Source organism: Nycticebus coucang, chromosome 3 (genome assembly GCF_027406575.1).
Source record: "Nycticebus coucang isolate mNycCou1 chromosome 3, mNycCou1.pri, whole genome shotgun sequence".
In the NCBI taxonomy this organism is placed as follows: Eukaryota; Metazoa; Chordata; class Mammalia; order Primates; family Lorisidae; genus Nycticebus; species Nycticebus coucang.
The window spans coordinates 55,091,545-55,113,204 of NC_069782.1; the positions used below are offsets into that span (position 1 = coordinate 55,091,545).

At 43.6% G+C, this 21,660-nt stretch overlaps 1 long non-coding RNA gene across 1 annotated transcript; it reads left to right on the forward strand.

Annotated features, from left to right (window-relative positions):
* The first annotated feature begins 348 nt into the window (after positions 1–348).
* LOC128580731 (uncharacterized) lies at positions 349–4,114 on the forward strand. The gene is made up of 3 exons (XR_008378733.1): positions 349–500; positions 1,978–2,831; positions 3,036–4,114. It is a non-coding gene; the product is annotated as an uncharacterized LOC128580731 (long non-coding RNA).
* The last annotated feature ends 17,546 nt before the right edge of the window (positions 4,115–21,660 follow it).

Genomic DNA, 21,660 nt, shown 5'->3' on the forward strand with positions numbered 1-21,660 from the left:
GCCAATATAAAAAATGGTAGAGCTGAATTATAGAAGCCTTAGTTTTACTGTATCGTGGAGTCCCACCTTACATAGCATTGTTTCCCTCCAAACATCACATGTAAGAGATAAATCCTTCCATGGATTTCATACATAGCCACAGATTCTCTGATGCTCCACCCATCAAGGCACGTGCCCCACTCCCCTCCCCTTGAATACAGATCGGCCTTACCGACCTGCTTCCCACAACTGGACTGCAGTGGCAGGGACACTCCATGGCCCCCATGCTAGTCACACAAGGTGCTCTGGTTACTGCCTTGCTCTGGTCTCTCATGTGCCTCGGGAACCTTGGGCTGGCTTGTTAGAAGTCTGTTACTTTACAGCTGCCTGCTGGAGTGACCGTGTGGGAGAACCCTTGGAGATGGAGGAGCCTGGGGAGCCCCGGCCTCAGCAGACAAGCCCCCAGCTCTGTGGGTCTTCCCAGGAAGAGCTGCCAAACCTGGGAGAGCACCAGCCTTCAGGTGACTCCGACCCTCAGTCTTCAAGCTGCCCTAGGTGATGTCAAAAGGAACAGACAAACTGGCCCCCACCCACTCCTACACAAAGCACAGATTCAGCAACAAAACATATGTTATTGTAAGCCACTAAATTTTGGGTTGTTACACAGTAGTAGAAAACCAGAGCACCCTAATTTTTTATGCCACTGTCAGGGGGATGCTTTGTTGCTTGCAGCCAAACACATCCCTACTGAAACACTCAGCAGTGGAGAGTGAAAGAGCATTGTTGATCCATCCTGTTCCTCTCTTAGCTTGCTGTCAGAATCACAGCAGTCCTGACGTAACTTCCCCCTGAAGCCCATGCTGATTCAGGGATATAAAAGTCTTGTTCACAATAGGGCTGGGTTCGTAGACATGTAGAGAAGGAGAAACTCTGGTTTCTTCCACAATGCCATTTTTCTGCTGTCTTGGCATTTTGGTGACAACAAAGACAATACCAGTAGCTGCTACACCAGCAGGAAAAATTTGAGAGTCCTCCTTGTCATCAAAGTACAGGTGTTTGAGGCTGTTTTCTTAATAAAATGCTCCTAGCATTTGACAACTATCATTCCATTGACATTTGCAGCTTTTAAAATAGTCAGATATTTAGTGTCACATTAATAGGCCACATTCTTTGGAACAGTTTCCCACCAGTTCCCATTTTTTAAAGAACTGATGGTAACTCACTATTGTTAGAATTTATTTAAAGGTTTTTTTTTTTTTTTTTTTGGTAGAGACAGAGTCTCACTGTACTGCCCTCCGGTAGAGTGCCATGACATCACACGGCTCACAGCAACCTCTAACTCTTGGGCTTACGTGATTCTCTTGCCTTAATCATACATGTATTCATAAAGCTAGCATACAGAAAATACCAAGGCTTTTCTAGAGTAATAGTCATATCTTTACATGGAAGCTACAGAATAAATTAAAAATCTTTTATACCAACATGACATGATGCTGTTTATAGTGATGGAAATTCCTAAGCAGTTTTGCAACACTGTTTTGGCAATTTTCTTATCCCATTGCACTGACATTTTAAACCTGAAGGAAAAGAACTATCATTCCTGAAAGCTGGTTGCACAAAAGCCAGTTTCAATTTTAATGTGTTTATTTATTCAGTGTCCACATCCTTAAACTGCTGGCAAATTTGCAGCTGGCTGGGGCAGCAGAAATGGGATGAGGACGTGGAGAGGGACGTGGAGGCTTTGCTGGGGCGGCAGGAGGGTCCTTGCACAGACAAGTTGCGCAAATGGTATCATATGTGGAAATGGCCTCTGGGGGCTAAAAATAACTGGGCAGGGAATGTTGGCTTTTCTTGGATCTGACTCCCTGGTTTACTGTCCTTAAGGGTCAGACCCATATTCCTGGGTGGGCTGAAGCATCTGAGTGGACCAAGTTCCTAATAGCAACCCTGCACAACAGCTTAAAGGGCCTAAGAATTTTTTTTTTTTTTTGTCTCAAGGCAGGAAGGTAGTGCAGGCAAAAGCTGCACCAGTGTCTCACTGAGGAGCTGAAACAGGACAGATGTCTCAAGCTGCGCCTCAAATCTGGTTGCTTCCAGCACGATTTTCTTAAATGAACAGGAAATGCAGAAAAGACGGAGAAGACAACGGCTTTCCCAGGGCAGTGCCAAAGCTGATGAAACGAGCACTGACTTCCCATCTAGCCTTCTCCTCCTGTCCATCTTCTCCAGGGAACGGAACTAGGAATGCGTGAGGCAAGGGCTTGTGTTCGTGCTACCTGATATTTTTATTTCTGTAACTCGTGAACAGTAAGCTGTCACTGCATATCTACGCTGGGGTCAGAGATCTCTTGGGGTTGGTGTCATAATTGCTGGGGCACTGAGCCGCCGTCTACATCTGGCTACATGTGTGGCCATGGCAGTGGTAGCAGTGACAGCGAAACTTAACACAGTTCGTAAAGCTGCAGATATGCATGAGGGCTGCCACCTGCTTGGAGTGACCCTGAGCCCCCCACACCTGACCTCTCCCTCATTTGAGATACTCACGTCGTTAAGGAGAGGCAGGTTTTTCTGTTCTTTGGCCATCGTGTGCTCTGGACCTCACTCAGTCCTGAGTTCCGTCAACACCCTCTTATAGCGAACGCCTCTCCTTGGCTTTCTCAGCTGACTGCAGCATCCCTCACCCCCACTAGCAGGCAGCGCCCATGGGTTTCTCTCCTATGCCTCTGCTTCTTCCTCAAGTCCTGTACTCCACTAGAAAACAGAAAACCTCCGCCATGTACACAACTGCTCTTAAAAGCATGGCCTTCCCAAGCTGCAGCTAACTCCTTCCAGAGGCCCAGATGTCTCATCTGGTGAGTATTTCTCAAAGCATCAACAACCTGAGGTGCCTGATGACACACAGGCTGCATGCAGCCAGGCTCTCTGGGTGGGCTGGAAGTCTGCACATGCACCCAGCTCCCCAGGCAGCAGCTGTTCCTTCCATTTCCAGATAAAGGTCTAGAGAACCAGGTAATCTGCTTGTACACCTCAGGTTTAGTATTTCTTCACCTTCACAGCTTGGAAATGTGAGGAAAAGCCTGTCCATTTCAGTGACTTGGACACCATCCGCCCTTCCACTTGGGGTAGTTTCAAAAGAAATGCAACTGTGCTTCCTGGGAGAAAACTGAGGCTGATGATGCCACAGACCTTCATCCTTGGCCTTCTTCCATCCTTCCCTGTGCGCCTCTGCGGAGCTCCCAAGCTGTCTGCTCATCTCCTCATGGTTCTGCTCCCTCTCCCCGACCCCCCTGCCTTCCCACATCTTGTGCTCTGTCCGTTACCTCCACCTCGGGACTTCTGTTCTGCAGTGGGTTCCCACAGCCCCCTGGCCTCAGAGGAGCTTGGCTCTCCCTCAGGAGCTCTGTCCCTGCAGTTCTGCTGAATGACAGCTGCTCTCTTTCCCCTTTGCACTGTGAACCACAGAGCTGCAGGTGGCAGGCCAGGGATAGAGTTAGGAAGCATTGCGAGACTTATGTGAAGGATCATATAGTAAATAGAGCAGAACCTCTGTAAGTTGACCACCCAAGGGACTGCAGCAAGCTGGTGAATTCACAGAGATGGTCACATAAGGAACTAGGCCTGCTGTGTTGATACGTGCATGTGGTGCATGTCCAGATCATGAAAAGTAGGGCAACTCAAGGCGGTGGTTGGTGGGGGGAGAGGGTCAGCTATGGAGTGCTTTCTCCATAGCTGGAGATTCTCCTGTATCTTCATGGGCCATGGAGTCTGCTGTAACTACTCACGTCTGTTGTTGTAGTGCAAAAGCAACTGCAGTCAGTGAGGAAACAAATCAGCATGTTTCAATAAAACTTTGTTTATGGACATTGCAATGTGAATTTCATGTAATTTTCACATGTTACAAAATAATATTCCTTTTCTGAAAAATTTTCAACCATTTAAAAATGTATAAAACAGGATGGGCATCCATAGCTCAGTGGTTAGGGTGCCGGCCACATGCTCCAGGGATGGTAGGTTCAAACTCAGCCCGGGCCTACTAAACAAACAAACAAACAAACAAAAAAATAGCTGGGCATTGTAGCCGGCGCCTGTAGTCCCAGCTACTCAGAAGGCTAAGGCAAGAGAATTGCTTAAGCCTAAGAATTTGAGGTTGCTATGAGCGTGACTAAATGTTGACAAAAGTGAGACTCTGTCTCAATAATAATAATAAAAAAAGTAAAAACCATTCTTAGCTCAGGGGCCACACCATAGGGGCTGGGCTGGATTTGGCCCATGGGCTGTAATTCATAGACTCTTGAAGTTCTCAGACCTGGTACATGTCACCTTGTCACCAGGGAACTTGTCACACTGTAAGGTGTAAATCAGTACATCTGGGTGGAAACAAAGAGCTGCATTTCTGGCAATCTCCCAGGTGATGTGAATGTTCCAGCTCCACACTTCGAGGGGCAAGATACTACAGTCATGTGTAGAAGCTGCTTCTTTACATAAAACGTGACAGGTACAGGAAGTGCTCTTGCTGTAATGTGAGGCAGCTGGCAGAGCAGGCTCCCACTTACCAGCTACAGGAATCTGAACATGTTTCTTAACATTCTCAGTTTTCATTCATTCAACTGTAAAACAAGCAAGTAATCATCTTTGCCTCTGATGGCTGTTTGGATTTTAACAGGATAATGCTTGTAAAACACTCAGCACCTAGCAAGTGCTTGATCTTACCCCTTTTTGTATTTAAATTAAAAACGCAAGATATGAACCTATATATAACAAATAAAAACTTTAATTTTGAGTGCCTCAGGGGATTTCCTTACCATCTTTCTTAGAAAGCACTTGCAAGAGTCATGCTCATTCATTCATTCAAGAAACATCTGCTGAGATCCTGCTTCTGCCAAGCAGTGTGCTTTGCTGACTCTGCCAAGCAGAGTTAAACATATGCTCACATAAGTCGGGGAGTTGGAAACAAAAGCTAATTTCAGCATTGGATAAGTGCTGTGTGTGAGCAAATGCAGAGACCTTGGGGGGACACGGCGTGTACACTGTGTTGTGATGACACACTGGAGGGAGTCCACACAGGGGTGATGTAAACTGGGCTTTGAAGGATAAATATGAGCTGCCTGAGGCGGAAGAGACCTGGGGAAGAGGGAGAGAGGTGAGCTGAGGCAGCAGAGACCTGGGGAAGAGGGAGAGGGACGTGGAGAGGCGGCAGAGACCTGGGGAAGAGGGAGAGGGGTGTGGAGAGGCTGCAGAGACCTGGGGAAGAGGGAGAGGGGTGTGGAGAGGCGGCAGAGACCTGGGGAAGAGGGGTGTGGAGAGGCGGCAGAGACCTGGGGAAGAGGGGTGTGGAGAGGCAGCAGAGACCTGGGGAAGAGGGAGAGGGGTGCACAGAGGTGGCAGAGACCTCAGGCCGATACTCTTGGCATGCAGGACTGATGGGGACAGGCCCAGACCAGTCAGAATAGGGGCAGACCTGTAAGGCAGAGATGTTTGGCCTGGTTGAACCCCAGCCCTGGGTGGGCCATTATCATTTTTCAGAAAACACGCCAATGTTTACCATAGTACATGCAGCTGGAACTTGTGAAAGGACAGCACCAATAAATCCTCTACCACTTTTGCCATAGTCACCCCTACAAGTAGTTCTCTGGGACCTTTCTGGGCTTAGTGACAGCCGATCCAGAGCCTGTGGCGGGGTCTTGGCACAGTGCTGCTAGGCTACTGCAGTGAATTCCAGCATCTGCCATGGGAGTTCAACTTCCAGTAGAGGAAATGGTGTACCGGTCAGTATACCATAGGGTGAAGGAAGGCAAAAACAAAGTGTTTGCACAACTTTACAGGAAGGAGAGAAAGATGATCAGGTGTTTGGATCTGGAGGGCAGGAGCTCCAGGTGGACCTTGGAGATGCGTGTCTCTGTCTTGGGGCACTCCCTCGGGGGTCTCCAGCTCGGTGGGGGAGGGGGAGGAGGGGATTTGGATCTATTTGCACAAATAACTAACTTCTATCTAGGGCATGAGAACTAACAGTAGGGTCCCAAACTAACCAGTGCTGAGAGGGGTCAAAAGGACCCTGAACTCGTCTCTCCAGGGAAAACTTGTAAGCAAAGAAAACTTGGATTATCATTCCAGAAATGAAATTTAGAAATGATTCCTGGCGATATCTCCTCTGTCTTCTGTTCTTGGTTCCCTGTGGTCTCTGTCCACCACAGCAGTTCTAAGGTAGAGCCAGAGGGGCCCCCACAGTGTGAGGAGGTGGGTACCCCATTGGGCCGGTCTAGTTATGTCCTGATTCACGATGTCCTGGGTGGCATGACACCGATTCCAGCCTGCCTCCTCTCTGGTTCCTTTCTGGGTTATGGGACAGAGTTTTCTGCCCCTAGACTCCCCTAAACTGTGCCGGATCTTTTCTGAACTGATTTTTCTCTATTTTACCTGCCTCAGATTTGGATTGCCCATGTCTGGGCCTGAATGGCAACCCTAGAGGACCCAAGCTGATTTGCCTGGCCCTGGGGAGACTTGTGCTTGGGGCTGGGCATGAGGATGTGGGGGAGGCACCATGCACGGGGCTTTTCCAGGACTAACCTAGGGACCAGGTTTGGGCTCAGTGAAGAGGAGTCTACAGGCTGAGGTTCAAAGGGCTCTTGTTTTAAGGAGCTCTTTGAGAGCGAGATCCACAAGCCATGTTGGTCAGAGTGAACCCTAACACCACAGAGTCCTAGCACTGTTCCTGGTCCAGCTCAGCTTGGGCCTTTCCAAAGCGTTGGGGGACAGGAACAATCTCCTCATGGAGGAGAGTTTTGTGCCTCCTGAGTGGCAGCTGGGGATCTCTTATGACCCCTGTACAGGGAGCAGGCTTCATATGGAGGGCCAGGTGAGAAGCCAGAGCAAACCGCTGTTTCTGGAGCCCACAGCCCTATGCTAGAGCACAGGAAGCCTGCTGTGACCACGCATGAGATATCCTTGGATGCTCCCGGAGGCATGCATTGAGGCTGTCCCTCCTCATATGATTAGACTGGGAGAGCATATTAATAAAATATATGGCATGGTGTTAGTGTACTCTCATTTGTACCCACTGACCAGCAAGGCCTGGAGAAATTTGTTACCTTTGTAAATGTATAAACACACATTTGAAATCCATACTGAAAACCCTGTTCTAGGAAACAGCATTACCCAACCCAGCCGCGCCAGTCACACACACTGGTACGGGTAGGTCTATGTCAACAGGTGTCACTGTGTGTGTGAATTATTGAACCTCAATTATTTGTCAAAGTTTCCTAACCGGTCTTATGGGTAAATAGCAGAACAGCATGCAGCTCTTTCTCAACAAGTAGGTAGGACAGTTAGCTGGAGTTTTATTTGTAGATGGTCTGTATTGTTTCAGACAAATGTGTAACTGGGCCTTTGTTAGTTTGTTTGCTTTGGGATCCCCTGGCACACGGTAGGTGTTTGATATTTGTGAATGAATCAAGGAGTGAACATGTGGACTCTGAATGAGCTGGAAGCTGACACCCTGCTTTCTCAGTTGCTGCTACTTCTGCAAAGCTACTTGGGTCTGTGGTTCATGGGAAATTCTTCCCTCCACGCAGAGACTGTGGGCAAAAGCTGGGGCGTCCTCGGCCAGCTCATGGGTGTGATCCTTGTACAGATAAAGGTCCTGGCTTAAGCAGAGAGTCTCAAAGGCTCTGAGGAACTTTCAGGCAGAATACTGAACATGTTATTTTTTTCCCGTTATGAAAATAACACATACTTGTTAAATAAAGATTGGAAATGCTAGAAAAAGTACGTAGGTGGAAATATCACCTCTAATCCCTTTACCCCCACACAAGCGCGTCCTCTTTCTCCCAGGTCATCACACAGTGCTTAGACACCCCGCCTTCACCCCCATCCAGTCCTGGGCTGGGGAGAGCTGGTTCTAAAACACAGATCTCAAAACACTTCAAAAAGCTTCAAAGGCTTCCAGTGGTCCTCAGCGCCTGCTGCTCTGCAGGGCTGGCTCTGCTGCCCCTTCAGCTTCCCAGCCCCTGAGCCCTCCACCAGATGGAATTTCCTCCAGTTCTTTAAAGAAACCACACCTTCTCAAGCTCCCTCTGCTCGGAAGCTTCCCCTTTCTTGGTTTTGTTGTTTCTCTCCTTACTCTCTGTCTGTGGTCAGCTGTCTTGTCACCTGTTCTTCCTGTGGTTCGGCATTTAGGTACTATTTAATACTTCCCCTAAAAGACCTTACTGACGGTCCTTCCCTTTCCCCCACCAAGGGGAGTTTGAAGTCCTCCTGAGTGCTTCAAAGGCCTGAGGTGTCTCCCACCATGGGGTCCTCATACCGTGTCCTGGTGCTTCTCCGTGAGGATATTCAGTGCCTGGCACCTGGGTCATGTCACACAGCTCAGTAAATACTGGTCTAGATGAATTTAGACTGAACCATTTTTTATATTTTAAAAATATGTCCTTTTTGATTTTTTCTTTTCTTTTCTTTTTTTTTTTTTTTTTGAGACAGGGTCTTGCCTTGTTGCCTGTTCTGGAGAGCAGTGGCATCTCATGGCTCACGGTAACCTCGAACTCCTGGGCTCCAGCCACCCTCCTGCCTCTGCCCCTGAGTAGCTGGGACTACAGCATGTGTCATCATGCCCGGCTAATCTTTTTTTTTGTATAAACAGTCTCACTCTTGCTCAGGCTGGTCTCAAATTCCTTACCTCAAATAATCCTCCTACCTTATATCCCAAAGTGCTAAGGTTACAGGTGTGTGCCTCTGTGCCTGGCCTAACTTATTCTTTAATTGACAAAAACATGTATATATTTATGATGTTCTGGAAACATATCCTCTTAACTTTCCCTTGAATCACATTGTGTTTTCCATTTTACATAGATATAATTAATCATGTAAATTAATACATGATTATAGGTCATATTACATAAAACTTTTAATTTTTTTTGCTTATTTATTTATTTTTTTTTGGCCAGAGCTGAGTTTGAACCCACCACCTCTGGTATATGGGGCTGGTGCCCTACTCCTTTGAGCCACAGGCCCCGCCCTTTTTTGGTTGCTATTTTTTTATTAAGTCATATACACATAGATCATGTATACATAAATGCATTTATGGGGTACAATGTGCTGATTTAATAAACAATTTGGAATGCTTAGATCAAATTAGTTAATATAGTATTTCACCTCAATTATTAAGACATTTTATATTCTATATTTAGTAGATTTGACATGTACCCTTACAATATGCTCTGTAGGTGTGGTCCCATTGTTTACCCTCCCTCCATCAAACCTCTCCCCTCCCGTCCCATCCCCTTCCTATTCCCTCCTATATCCTGGGCTATAGTTGTGATTTATCTTTCATATGAAAGTGTGAGTGATTATACATTGGCTTCATAAAAGTACTGAGTACATTAGATACTTTTTCTTCCATTCTTGAGATACTTACTAAGAAGAATATGTTCCAGCTCCATCCATGTAAACATAAAGGAGGTAAAATCTTCATCTTTTTTAGGGCTGCATAATATTCCATGGTGTACAAATACTACAATGTATTAATTGATTCATGGTTCGATGGGCACTTGGGCTTCTTCCATGACTTGGCAATTATGAATTGAACTGCAATGAACAATCTGGTACAAATATCTTTGTTACATAGTGATTTTTGATCTTTTGGATATACACCTGGAAGAGGAATTGCAGGGTCGAATGGCAGGTCTACTTTTAGATCCCTGAGTGATCTCCAAACTTCTTTCCAAAAGGAACATACTAGTTTGCATTCCCACCAGCAATGCAGAAGCATTCCCTTTTCTCCATATCCATGCCAACATCTGTAGTTTTGGGATTTTGTTATGTGGGCTACTCTTATTGGAGTTAGATGATATCTCAAAGTGGTTTTGATTTGCATTTCGCTGATGATTAAAGATGATGAGCATTTTTCCATGGGTCTGTAGGCCTGACACCTGTCTTCTTCTGTGAAACTTCTGTTCATGTCTCTTGCCCACAATGAAATGGGATCATTTGTTCTTTTCTTACTAATAAGTTTGAGTTCTCTGTGGATTCTGGTTATCAAACCTTTGTCAGAAACATAACCTGCAAATATCCTCTCCCACTCTGAGGGCTGTCTGCTTGCTTTACTTGCTATGTCCTTGGCAGTAAAGAAGCTTTTTAGTTTGATTCAGATCCCAGTAATGTATTATTGGTGTTGCTTCAATTGCCTGGGGGGTCCTCCTCATAAAGAATTTTTCCAGGCCAGAAGATGGCAGCCGAGTAACAGCTTCCTTGCATCTGGGCACCGTGAGTCTGGGGAGATAGGACTCCAGGCATCTCTGGCTGCTGGGATCTGCCTATCATCACCCCTGAGAGGATACAGGGAGTCAGCGAGAGACTTCTGGACCCCAAGAGGAGGACTAAAACAGTGGAAAACCGGCAAGTGGTTGCGTGTGTTCAATCCGTCTAAACCCGCCCGCAACTGTAAGTACAGTAGCAGCGAGACTGCAAACCAGAAAGGCCTTACCTGTGAACTGTTATGGTGTCTTTGGACTTGGCACTCAGCTGAACTGCCTTGGGGAGAGCCTGAGCGGGAGTGCGGAGAACTTTGGCCTTTGTCTAGGGCCCCAGTCTGAGCTGCTGAGCCAGACGGAGCTAATAGTGTTTGGCTCTGGGTCACAGGAGGCAGCCATTGTGAGTGATCTGCCCCGGCAAGCTCCGCCCTCAGGGTTGCAGAGCTAGAATTGGGTGGGAGCTGGTAACCCAGTGACCAAGTAGCCTAAGGGCGGGGTCTGAGCCGCCTTGCAGCCCTAACCCTCCGGGGCAGAGGGAGACCAGTTTTGGCACACAGGGTAAGTGGATAGCCACTTCAGCAGTGATTCCAGCGACAAGCACTTCCCTGGGAAAGCTTCTGCTCAGCAAGTGAACAAGTTCAAAGACCCTTTTAAGTGGGCTGAAGAGAGATTTCGGGTGTCTACCTGCTGGGGCTTGAGAAACTAGCAGCCTCCAGTCGTATCAGAACTGTGATTAACATCTCATACCCCAGAAGACTACGTGTTGCCCAGACAATATTCAATAACATATACATACTGCTTTGTTTTTGGTTGTGTTTTTTTTTTTTTTTTTTTTTTGGTTTGGTTGTTTTTTTTTGTTTATTTTGATGTTGTAGATTGTTGTTTTGTTTTTGAAGTTCAACCTTTTCCATACAGATCCTTTTTCTTTCTCAATTTTTCTAGTTTAATTATAATTTCCCATCGCTGCCTATTTCAATAATTAGAACTTCATTTTTGTTAGGGTTTCTACCGCTATTATTTGGTTTTCCACCCAATTTTATCCCGTAAAGTTTTCTGTTTGCTTGTTTTGGTATGATTTATAGCATTTTTGTCTTTCCTCTCTACTTGGTGGAGGTGGGGTATTGTGTCTGATCAGGTTAGCAAAGAGCTGCTGACCTCAAGGGAACCACACAACTGGGCACCCCCAGAAGGTGGTTTTTTTTTTAAGGTTGTATCAAAGTACCCTACTGTACACCTATATTGCTCTGTCTCCCTCTTTCTGTGCCTCTTTTCTTTTTGTCACTATTCCTTTTACCCACCCCCTCTCCTTTATCTATTTTTCTTTTATTTCTTATCACTTGGTCCTCCTTTCTTTCATCCCTTTTTTGCTCTTCAACCTTCTCACCCTTCTGGTCCTGTAACCCTTAGTCCACAGGCACGAGAACTTAAAGAGCAAGAGGAAGTGAAAGGAAAATTAGGGCAAGGAAACAGATAAAAGAAATCACTCATGAGGAAGAATCAGCAGAAAACTCCAGGCAACATGAAGAATCAGTACAGAACAACCCCACCAAGGGACCATGGGGTAGCTACTGCAGAGGATTCCAGCTATAAAGAAATGTTGGGAATGACAGAAAGGGAATTTAGAATACACATGTTGAAAAGAATGAAAGAAATGATGGAAACAATGAAGGAAACTGCTAATAAAGTGGAAAATAACCAAAAGGAAATTCAAAAACAGAATCAAATAAGAGATGAACGATATGAAGAATATAAAAAGGATATAGCAGAGCTGAAGGAACTGAAACAGTCAATTAGGGAACTTAAAGATGCAATGGAAAGTATCAGCAACAGGTTAGACCATGCAGAAGAAAGAATTTCAGAGGTAGAAGACAAAGTTTTTGAGATAACTCAGATAGTAAAAGAGGCAGAAAAGAAGAGAGAGAAAGCAGAACGTTCCCTGTCAGAATTATGGGACTTTATGAAGCGTTCCAACATACGAGTTATAGGAATTCCAGAAGGGGAAGAAGAATGCCCCAGAGGAATGGAAGCCATACTAGACAATATTATAAAAGAAAATTTCCCAAATATCACCAAAGATTCTGACACACTGCTTTCAGAGGGCTATTGGACCCCAGGTCGCCTCAACTCTAACAGAGCTTCTCCAAGACACATTGTGATGAACCTGTCCAAAGTCAAGACAAAAGAAAAGATTCTGCAAGCTGCCAGGAGTAAGCGCCAGTTGACCTACAGGGGCAAATCCATCAGAGTTACCGCAGACTTCTCTAATGAAACTTTCCAAGCAAGAAGACAATGGTCATCTACCTTTAATCTACTTAAACAGAACAATTTCCAGCCCAGAATTCTGTACCCTGCTAAGCTAAGCTTCAAAATTGATGGAGAAATCAAATCATTTACGGATATACAAACATTGAGGAAATTTGCCAGAACAAGACCAGCCCTACAGGAAATACTTCAACCTGTTCTGCACACTGACCACCACAATGGATCAGCAGCAAAGTAAGAACTCAGAAATTAAAGGACAGAACCTAACCTCCACACTGATGCAAAAGATAAAACTAAGCAATGGACTCTCACAAAATAAGACGAATGGAATACTACCACACTTATCAATTATCTCAATAAATGTTAATGGCTTGAATTCTCCACTGAAGAGACAGAGATTGGTTGACTGGATTAAAAAACACAAGCCATCCATTTGCTGTCTGCAAGAAACACACCTGGCTTCAAAAGACAAATTAAAGCTCCGAGTCAAGGGTTGGAAGACAATTTTTCAGGCAAATGGAATTCAGAAGAAAAGAGGAGATGCAATCTTATTTTCAGATTCATGTGGATTTAAAGCAACTGAAGTCAAAAAAGACAAAGATGGTCACTTTATATTGGTCAAGGGAAAACTACAACAAGAAGACATTTCAATTCTAAATATTTATGCACCCAATTTAAATGCTCCCAGATTCTTGAAACAGACCTTACTCAGTCTGAGCAATATGATATCTGATAACACCATAATAACAGGGGACCTTAACACTCCTCTTACAGAGCTGGACAGATCCTCTAAACAGAAATTAAACAAGGATATAATAGATTTAAATGAGACCCTAGAACAACTGTGCTTGATAGACGCATAAAGAACACTCCATCCCAAAGATAAAGAATATACATTTTTCTCATCACCCCATGGAACATTCTCCAAAATTGATCATATCCTGGGACACAAAACAAATATCAACAGAATCAAAAGAATTGAAATTTTACCTTGTATCTTCTCAGACCATAAGGCACTAAAGGTGGAACTCAACTCTAACAAAAATCCTCCACCCCACCCAAAGGCATGGAAATTAAACAATCTTCTGTTGAATAATAGATGGGTGCAGGAAGAAATAAAACAGGAAATCATTAACTTCCTTGAGCATAACAACAATGAAGACACAAGCTACCAAAACCTGTGGGATACTGCAAAAGCAGTTTTGAGAGGAAAATTCATCGCTTTAGATGCCTACATTCGAAAAACAGAAAGAGAGCACATCGACAATCTCACAAGAGATCTTATGGAATTGGAAAAAGAAGAACAATCTAAGCCTAAACTCAGTAGAAGAAAAGAAATATCCAAAATCAAATCAGAGATCAATGAAATTGAAAACAAAAGAATCATTCAGAAAATTAATGAAACAAGGAGTTGGTTTTTTGAAAAAATAAATAAAATAGACAAACCATTGGCCAGACTAACGAGGAATAGAAAAGTAAAATCTCTGGTAACCTCAATCAGAAATGATAAAGGGGAAATAACAACTGATCCCACAGAGATACAAGAGATCATCTCTGAATACTACCAGAAACTCTATGCCCAGAAATTTGACAGTGTGAAAGAAATGGATCAATATTTGGAATCACACCCTCTCCCTAGACTCAGCCAGGAAGAAATAGAGCTCCTGAACAGACCAATTTCAAGCACTGAGATCAAAGAAACAATAAAAAATCTTCCAGCCAAAAAATGCCCTGGTCCAGATGGCTTCACTCCAGACTTCTATCAAATCTTCAAGGAAGAGCTTATTCCTGTACTGCAGAAATTATTCCAAAAAATTGAGGAAGAAGGAATCTTCCCCAACACATTCTATGAAGCAAACATCACCCTGATACCAAAACCAGGAAAAGACCCAAACAAAAAGGAGAATTTCAGACCAATCTCACTCATGAACATAGATGCAAAAATTCTCAACAAAATCCTAGCCAATAGATTACAGCTTATCATCAAAAAAGTCATTCATCACGATCAAGTAGGCTTCATCCCAGGGATGCAAGGCTGGTTTAACATACGCAAGTCTATAAACGTTATCCACCATATTAACAGAGGCAAAAATAAAGATCACATGATCCTCTCAATAGATGCAGAAAAAGCATTTGATAAAATCCAGCATCCTTTTCTAATTAGAACACTGAAGAGTATAGGCATAGGTCGCACATTTCTAAAACGGATTGAAGCTATCTATGACAAACCCACAGCCAATATTTTACAGAATGGAGTAAAACTGAAAGCTTTTCCTCTTAGAACTGGAACCAGACAAGGTTTTCCTCTGTCACCTTTACTATTCAACATAGTGCTGGAAGTTCTAGCCAATACAATTAGGCAAGACAAGGAAATAAAGGGAATCCAAATGGGAGCAGAGGAGGTCAAACTCTCCCTCTTTGCTGACGACATGATCTTATACTTAGAGAACCCCAAAGACTCAACCACAAGACTCCTAGAAGTCATCAAAAACTACAGTAATGTTTCAGGATATAAAATCAATGTCCACAAGTCAGTAGCCTTTGTGTACACCAATAACAGTCAAGATGAGAAGCTAATTAAGGACACACTCCCTTCACCATAGTTTCAAAGAAAATGAAATACCTAGGAATATACCTAACGAAGGAGGTGAAGGACCTCTATAAAGAAAACTATGAACTCCTCAGAAAGGAAATAGCAGAGGATATTAACAAATGGAAGAACATACCATGCTCATGGACGGGAAGAATCAACATTGTTCAAATGTCTATACTTCCCAAAGCAATCTACCTAATCAATGCCATTCCTATCAAAATACCAACATCGTACTTTCAAGATTTGGAAAAAAATGATTCTGCGTTTTGTATGGAACCAGAAAAAACCCCGTATAGCTAAGGCAGTTCTCTGTAACAAAAATAAAGCTGGGAGCATCAGCATACCAGATTTTAATCTGTACTACAAAGCCATAGTGCTCAAGATAGCATGGTACTGGCACAAAAACAGAGACATAGACACTTGGAATCGAATTGAAAACCAAGAAATGAAACTAACATTTTACAACCACCTAATCTTTGATAAACCAAACAAGAACATACCTTGGGGGAAAGACTCCCTATTGAATAAATGGTGTTGGGAGAACTGGATGTCTACATGTAAAAGACTGAAACTGGACCCACACCTTTCCCCACTCACAAAAATTGATTCAAGATGGATAAAGGACTTAAATTTAAGGCATGAAACAATAAAAATCCTCCAAGAAAGCGTAGGAAAAACACTGGAAGATATTGGCCTGGGGAAAGACTTCATGAAGAAGACTGCCACGGCAATTGCAACAACAACAAAAATAAAGAAATGGGACTTCATTAAACTGAAAAGCTTCTGTACAGCTAAGGAGACAATAACCAAAGCAAAGAGACAACCTACACAATGGGAAAGGATATTTGCATATTTTCAATCAGACAAAAGCTTGATAACTAGGATCTATAGAGAACTCAAATTAATCCACATGAAAAAAGCCAACAATTCCATATATCAATGGGCAAGAGACATGAATAGAACTTTCTCTAAAGACGATAGACGAATAGCTAACAAACACATGAAAAAATGTTCATCATCTCTATATATTAGAGAAATGCAAATCAAAACAACCCTGAGATATCATCTAACCCCAGTGAGAATGGCCCACATCAAAAAATCTCAAAACTGCAGATGCTGGCGTGGATGTGGAGAGAAGGGAACACTTTTACACTGCTGGTGGGACTGCAAACTAGTACAACCTTTCTGGAAGGAAGTATGGAGAAACCTCAAAGCACTCAAGCTAGACCTCCCATTTGATCCTGCAATCCCATTACTGGGCATCTACCCGGAAGGAAAAAAATGCTTTTATCATAAGGACACTTGTACTAGACTATTTATTGCAGCTCAATTTGCAATCGCCAAAATGTGGAAACAGCCTAAATGCCCACCAACCCAGGAATGGATTAACAAGCTGTGGTATATGTATACCATGGAATACTATTCAGCCATTAAAAAAAATGGAGACTTTACATCCTTCGTATTAACCTGGATGGACGTGGAAGACACTATTCTTAGTAAAGCATCACAAGAATGGAGAAGCAGGAATCCTATGTACTCAATTTTGATATGAGGACAATTAATGACAATTAAGGTTATGGGGGGGCGGAGGAAAAGCAGAAAGAGGGATGGATGGAGGGGGGTGGGGCCTTGGTGTGTGTCACACTTTATGGGGGCAAGACATAATTGCAAGAGGGACTTTACCTAACAATTGCAATCAGTGTAACCTGGCTTATTGTACCCTCAATGAATCCCCAACAATTAAAAAAAAAAAAAATTAAAAAAAAAAAAAGAATTTTTCCAGGCCAATTTCTTTTTTTAAAATTATTTTTTATTAAATCATAACTTTGTACATTGATGCATTTATGGGGTTCAGGGTACTGCTTTGATATACGATGTGAAATGCTTACATTGAACTTAGTAACACATCCATCAATCCATCACAATTACACTCATTTCTTAATAGTTTTGAAATGTATCATTGCATCATTCAAATTAGGTGAGGTTCCCCCCAAATACCCTCCAGCCTCCCATATCCCCCTTACCCTCCCCTCTCTTCTCTCTCTCCTTTCCAGGCCAATTTCTTCAAGTGTTTCCCCTGCACTCTCTCGAAGAACTTTTATAGTTTCGTGTCTTAAGTTTAATTTTTTTATCCAATGAGAGTCAATTTTTGTTAATGGTGAAAGGTGTGGGTCTAGTTTCAGTCTTCTACAAGTCATCAGCCAATTCACCCAGCACTATTTGTTAAATAGGGAATCTTTGCCCCAGTTTATATTTTTGATAGGCTTATCAAAGATCAAATGATGATAAATATCTGGGTTCATCTGTTGGTTCTCTATTCTGTTCCATACATCTACCTCTCTATTTTTATGCCAGTACCATGCTATTTTGATCACTATAGATTTATAGTATTGTCTGAAGTCTGGTAGCATGAGTCCTCCAGATTTATTTTTATTTCTGAGTAATATCTTGGCAATTCAGTGTTTTTTATGATTCCATATAAAACAAAGTATTAATTTTTCCAGATCTTTAAAGAATGACAGAGGTGCTTTAATAGGGATTACATTAAAATTGTATATTTCTTTGGGTAGTATGGACTTTTTTTTTTTTGTAGAGACAGAGTTTCACTTTATTGCCCTCGGTAGAGTGCCGTGGCATCACACAGCTCACAGCAACCTCCAACTCCTGGGCTTAGGCGATTCTCTTGCCTCAGCCTTCTGAGTAGCTGGGACTACAGGCGCCCGCCACAACGCCCAGCTATTTTTTTTTGTTGTTGCAGTTTTGGCCGGGGCTGGGTTTGAACCTGCCACCCTCGGCATGTGGGGCCGGCGCCCTGCTCACTGAGGCACAGGCGCCACTCAGCCCCAGGTAGTATGGACATTTTAACAATGTAAATTCTTCCCAGCCATGAGTATGGTATGTTTTTCATTTGTTAACATCTTCAGCTATTTATTTTCTCAGAGTTTCATAGTTCTGTTTATAGAGATCTTTCACGTCATTTTGTTAGATACACTCCCAGATATTTCATCTTCTTTGACAGTATTATAAAGGGAATAGAGTCCTTGACTGTTTTTTTCAGTTTAACTATTATTGGTATATATAAAAGCTACTGATTTGTGAGTATTGATTTTATATCCTGAGATACTGCTGTATTCCTTGATCACTTCTAAGAGTTTTGTAGTTGAATCCCTGGGATTTTCTAGGTATACAATCATATCATCTGTGAAGAGTGAAAGTTTGATCTCCTCTGACCCTATTTGGATACCCTTGATCACCTTCTGTTGCCTGATTGCAATGGCTAAGACTTCCATTACAATGTTAAAAAGCAGTGGAGACAGTGGGCAACCTTGCCTGGTTCCTGATCTGAGTGGAAATGTTTTCAGTTTTGCTCCATTAAATATGATATTGGCTGTGGGTTTGCTGTAAATGGCCTCTATCAGTTTAAGAAATGTCTCTTCTATACCTATTTTCTTAAGTGTGCTGATCATGAAATGATGCTAGATATTATAGAAAGCTTTTTCTGCATCAATTGAGAGAATCATATGGTCTTTGTTTTTTGTTTTGTTTATGTGGGGTATTATATTTATATATTTATGTATGTTGAACCAACCTTGAGACCCTGGGATAAAACCCACTTGGTCATGATGTATAACTTGTTTGATGTGTGCTGGATTCTGTTTGCAAGGATCTTATTGAATATTTTTGCATCTATTTTAATTAAAGATATTGATCTATAATTTTCTTTTCTTGTTAGATCTTTTCCTGATCCATTTTTGCTCTCCACTTCTCTTCCTCTTTGAGCATTTGGGAGCATTCAAAAGTTTTGTCTACAATGTCAGAATCCTTTCTTCTGCCTGCTCCATTCTGTTATGGGGGAATTCTACTGCATTTCTCAGCTCTTTGAGAGCCGCAAATACTTTTTTCCATGTGTCAAAATCTTTGGTGATTTTGTCTTTGAATTCATTGAATTCTTGGGACAACTTTTGGATTACTCCTTGAATTTTAATTCCAGCTTTACTTCCATTCTGTTAATCTTGTTTGCCACCCAAATTCTAAACTTGATTTCTGACATCTCAGCCATTTGTTTATGAATGGGATCTTCTGTTGTGTCACCTTTGTCATTCCTTGGGGGACAATCTACTCTGATTATTTGTGTTGCTGGAGTTTTTCCGCTGATTCTGCCCCATGATTATTTTTCACCATTTGGCTAGAGGAGCTGGTAAGGTGAGATTGAATTGAGGGCTCCTGGCATTATAAGTAACCAGATTTTTGCCAAACAGCTGGAACTAACTGATGACTACAACTTTCCCCCTACAGCTTTGCAAAGGCCCCATTCAGTACTATAACCTAAGACTCTGGGGACCTGCTTGGTGTGATGGGGCAAGGGGGACTCTGTCTTGTATTCAGCTAGATTCTGTCCAATCCTAGTGAATCAGTGGCTTTGGGTTAAAATGTCAGCTGAAATTTGCTTCCTTGGGGGTCGCAGTTTGCCTCAGGAAAGGTGTCGGGCAGTTATCATTCTTCTCTTTTAGCTCGGCTCCTGATCTTCAGCTTTCTTGGGTATTTTCTGCTATTATCTTTCCCTCTGGATGGGAGCTTCTGTCGAAAGATGGCTACGGTTGGCCATCTTTCCCCTTCCCCCTTTTGTTTACTATTATATAAAATATTTTCCATTTTACCCAGTCTTCATGTACTTCACTTTTAATGACTGCACATTGTTCTATCAAGTGGATGTACTTTGGTTTACTCATCATCTTTTGTTGGAGATTTGGACTTTTAAGATGATTTAGCTTCCTGCAATGTATTAATATTTTTGCTTAAATATCTCTGAATGTCTTTGGGCATAAAACTTTTTCATGTTTTGAATTATTCCCTTGAAATATCCAAAATAAAACTTCAAGTTCACTGGGCATTTAATTTTCATAATGCTTGCCGTCTAACTGTACTCCCCAACTGTTATTGTTCAGTTTCCATTACCACCAGCAATTTATGCCAATGCTTATTTTACTTACCAAGGTTTAGTGCTAAAAACTCTCAAAGAACACAGACCTCCCTGAGGCAGCAGCTCTGAGGACCCAGGCTGCCATCTGCCCTGTCCTCGCTGCTTTCTGAGGGTGGCGTCTAAGCCCCAGTTGTGTAGTGTGGACTTTCTGGCTCTCACCCGACCAGGCTGTGCAAACTAGAGCAGTGTGATCACTCTCTGAGCACATGCTCCTCCTGTCAGGGGGTGCTCTCACCCTACGGTTTCTGTGTTTATTTGATTTCAAATCCTTTAATGGACAAGGGCAACCTCCACTCACATTCCTACCCTTCCACCAACACACAGGCACACAGTACACAGGCTTTCTCCCAGAGGGCAACACTCTTGAGGTCACATGCCCATTCACCATGACTTTTCCTTGGCTCTCAGATTCCTTTGCTTTTGTCTACAGTTCCATGTCCCTCTGTCCTCCCTCTGTCCTTCTCTCCTCCTTCTCTTCCTTCCTTCCTCCATTCATCCAAAGAACTTATCCAGCACCTACCAGCCCAGGCACAAGTGCTGGGTAGGTAGAAAGTAAGGTAGCAGTAGTTTCTGCCTTTAGAGATGTTAACTTCTGAGGGAGCGACAGAATAGAGACAGCAGCAAACAAATGGTACATTACAAAGTTACACATTCTCAAAACCACACGTCACACAGTCACACAGTCTCACAAACCGCACATCACAGAGTCACATGGTCTCACAAACCACACGTCACACAATCACACGGTCTCACAAACTGCACATGACAGAGTCACACGGTCTCACAAACCACACATGACAGACTCACACATTCTCATAAACCGCACGTCACAGAGTCACACGGTCTCACAAACCGCCCGTCACACAGTCACACGGTCTCACAAACCGCACGTCACACAGTCACACGGTCTCACAAACTGCATGTGACAGAGTCACGCGGTCTCACAAATTGCACGTGACAGGGTCACACAGTCTCACAAACCACACATGACAGAGTCACACATTCTCATAAACTGCACGTCACACAGTCACACATTGTCATGGGCTTCATGAAGGAAATAGGACAAGAGTGAGATGTGGGGAAGCTCTTGGCCAGGCAGATGGCCTCCCCTCGGCCTGTCCACCCCTTCACTCCTCACTGTGCTTTTTCCTGCCCAGCACTGTGCCATCATCCCAGGGAACGTGTGTGATTGCTCCTGGTTGTTTAGTCACTGCTTGTCTCCACTAGCTCCAATGTCAGCCTCACCAGGGCAGGGCCGTTGCTACAGACTGCTGTGATGGGCCACCTGGGTGTCCAGGGCCTTTGGTGGGTGCCTGAGGAGTGGGCGGCTTCAGGGTTGTGTGAGGACCTGGGACCGAGGTGAGACAGGGCTGTGTGTGGAGAGAGGTGGTGTCAGGGGTCCAAGCAGGAAAAATGGGTGGGGAGGGACTTGGAGGGCCTGAGTCAGGGTGGGCTGGGGCAGTGGGCAGGGGAGGTTTTCCAGGCCTGGAAGGCTCCAACCAGGGGTCTGGGTTTCATTCACAGGGAAGCCCTGCCAGGACACGGGATGTGCTTCCTACGGCAGCAGTGACTGAGATACTTGGGTGTAGGGAGGCGTGGGGCCC